This window comes from Callorhinus ursinus, unplaced genomic scaffold (assembly GCF_003265705.2).
Source record: "Callorhinus ursinus isolate GAN/ISIS: 27379988/994484 unplaced genomic scaffold, GSC_fseal_2.0 scaffold38, whole genome shotgun sequence".
NCBI lineage: Eukaryota > Metazoa > Chordata > Mammalia > Carnivora > Otariidae > Callorhinus > Callorhinus ursinus.
In genome coordinates this window covers 14,247,364-14,250,537 of record NW_027397100.1, presented here as the reverse complement: position 1 = coordinate 14,250,537, position 3,174 = coordinate 14,247,364, and the positions used below count along the sequence as shown (strand labels likewise).

The 3,174-nt window shown below is 42.7% G+C and overlaps 1 pseudogene; it reads left to right on the top strand.

The window, feature by feature from the left end:
• Nucleotides 1-440: 440 nt before the first annotated feature.
• On the top strand, nucleotides 441-2,424 carry LOC112827915 (tyrosyl-DNA phosphodiesterase 1-like; annotated as a pseudogene).
• The last annotated feature ends 750 nt before the right edge of the window (nucleotides 2,425-3,174 follow it).

The window sequence follows — 3,174 nt, the reverse complement described above, 5'->3', positions numbered from 1 at the left end:
CTTTGAACTTAACTTAAAAAAAAAATCACTTTAAGTTTTTCAATCCTTAATTACTACTAGAGACCTGTTTTGACCATTTCTAAGGCCAGTCTGCTGAAAACAGATTCCCTAATTATCAATTGCCATTTATTTCTCATTACTAACATATGATCTTTTTCTTTTATCTTGTGTTCCTCTGACCTGAGAGTTTTCATCAACAAAAGACTGGAAGAATCAGGCAGACATGGGTAGCCCTACACACACACACACACACACACACACACACACACACACACACTCCACCTCTCCCCCCACCTGGAGAAAATTCTTATTTTGGCATGCTGTGGAATGCTGCGTCAAAGCCACAGGTGATATCTCTTCTATTTTAGATTCACCTTTCATGGTATTATTTAACTATCAAAAAATAACAAAAACAGACCAGGTCTGGAAATTTCAGAAGTATGTCTTAGGACGGTGATTATGGGAAGTGGACAGTGTCCAGTAGTGATGAACGTGAGGAGGAAAAGCCAAAACTAGACAAGCTATCTACTTCTTCCCTCCTGCATGCTGGGCAGGGAGCAGCAAATGAACTAAGATACACCGTTCTGAGGCTAGGAAAGCTGCCCATAGAAGAAAATTAACACCTGTGAAGTTCAGCAACACAGATTCACAAGTTTCATCTCCCAAAAGGCAGAAGAGTGGTTCCCAGGAAGACCTAGGTTGGTGTCTCTCTAGCAGCAATGATGAGTTGCAACCAGGAACATAGCAGAAGCAGGCTAAGAACATGGTGGTCAAAGAGGAGAGTGGCATCTCTTCTCCCAAAGACAGTGCTGCCCAAAGTACTGGAAATCATGGCCTTCCTGCCCACCATGGACTAAAAGAGGAGGAAGAGGAGTAAGAAACTTCAGGGGAAGGCCAAGACATTTGGGACATGTTGGGAAAAGGAACCCCTTCCAATTTTACCTCACTAGAGTCTCGGGAATTAAGTCAAAGTATAACTCTGGAGCCCTCCACATCAAGGATATTCTGTCTCCCCTATTTGGGGCGCTTGTATCTTCAGCTCAGTTTAACTACTGCTTTGACGTAGACTGGCTCATAAAACAGTGTCCACTGGAGTTCAGAAACCAATTCTGCTTGTGCACGGAGATAAACGAGACTCGAAGGTTCACTTACATGCCCAGGCCAAGCCTTATGAAAACATTTTCCTCTGCCAGGAAAATGAATGTTACTACCGTATGAAGAAGGCCTCCGAATTGTCACACACACCTCCAACCTCATCCATGCTGACTGGCACCAGAAAACTCAGGGAATATGGTTGAGCCCCTTATACCTATGGATTATACATGGAACCCACAGATCTGGAGAATCAACAACACATTTTAAAGCTGATCTCATCAGCTACTTGATGCCTTATAATGCTCCTTCACTCAAGGAGTGGATAGATATCATCCACAAGCATGATCTCTTTGAAACCAATGTTTATCTTATTGGATCAACCCCAGGACATTTTCAAGGAAGTCAGAAAGATAATTGGGGACATTTTAGGCTTAGAAACCTGAAAGAGCATGCCTCATCCATACCTAAAGGAAAGTCTTGGTCGCATAGTAGGTCAGTTTTCAAGCATTGGGTCTATGGGAGCTGATGACTCGAAATGGTTGTGTTCTGAGTTTTTTTTTTTTTTAAAGATTTTATTTATTTATCTGACAGAGACACAGCGAGAGAGGGAACACAAGCAGGGGGAGTGGGAAAGGGAGAGGCAGGCTTCCCGCTGAGCAGGGAGCCCGATGCGGGGTTTGATCCCAGGACCTGAGGTCAGGGATCATGACCTGAGCCGAAGGCAGACGCTTAATGACTGAGCCACCCAGGCACCCCGTGTTCTGAGTTTAAAGAAAGCTTGGTGATGCTAGGGAAGGAAAGCAAGACCCCAGGGAAAATGCCGTTCCTCTTCACCTGATCTGTCCTTCTGTGGAAAATGTGTGAACCAGCTTACAAGAATATCCGGCTGGGGGCTTTCTTCCCTATAGCATCCAGACAGCTGAAAAACAGAACTGGCTTCATTGGCTGACACATCTGGCCGCAGCAATGCTATGCCACATATTAAAATATATATGAGACCTTCTCCAGAGTTTAGTCAGATTGCTTGGTTCCTTGTCATGAGCACAAATCTGTCCAAGGCCACCTGGGGAGCATTAGAGAAGAACGGCACCCAGCTGATGATCCATTCCTATGAGTTTGGGGTCCCTTTTCCTGCCATCAGCATTTGGCCTGGACAGCTTCAGAGTAAAAGAGAAATTATTCTCAGGGAGCAAGGAGCCAGTGGCTGCCTTTCCTGAGTCATATGACCTGCCTCCAGAACTGTATGGAAGTAAAGATCAGCCGTGGATTTGGAACATTCCTTATACCAAAGCACCAAATACACATGGGAATATGTGGTTGCCCTCCTGAGAATCTTAAAGCACTGTGAAATTTAGGTATAAGACATCAAGCCCCAAATAATAGATGTTCTTATTTGTACTGTATGTTCATCCTTAAAGTTTTATCTACACCCCTAACAAAACTCTGCATAGCTCAAACAAAAATAAAACCAAAACAAATAAAACTTCAGATTCATTTTGATTTTATAAAATGATCTGAAACATACTGCAGCAAGGAGATAAAACCATGACATCACTTATTTTAAATACTTTAATCTTTTAGTAGTTCTGGGGAAAAAAGGAGAAAAATAGTTAAATGGCATATTTAAAAAAATTTTTTTTATTAACGTGATGTAGTATTTGTTTCAGGGGTACAGGTCTGTGATTCATCAGTCTTACACAATTCACAGTGCTCACCATATTAAATGGCATATTTAAAGCTACTTAAAGCACTTACATCTTTAGGATTTAAGCAAATACAATTTATGAGCCAATATTAATTATCATGTGAGACATTTATATGCTTTTTGTGTAGTGTTTTACAATTACTGTCCAAACACACACACATAAAAGGGCCAAATGTGCATTTCATAAAATATGACACATTTCGGGAGCACCTGGGTGGCTCAGTTGTTAAGCGTCTGCCTTAGGCTCAGGTCATGATCCCAGGGTCTTGGGATCGAGCCCCGCATCGGGCTCCTTGCTCAGCGGGAAGCCTGCTTCTCCCTTCCCCACTCCCCCTGCTTGTGTTCCCTCTCTCACTGTCTCTCTCTGTCAAATA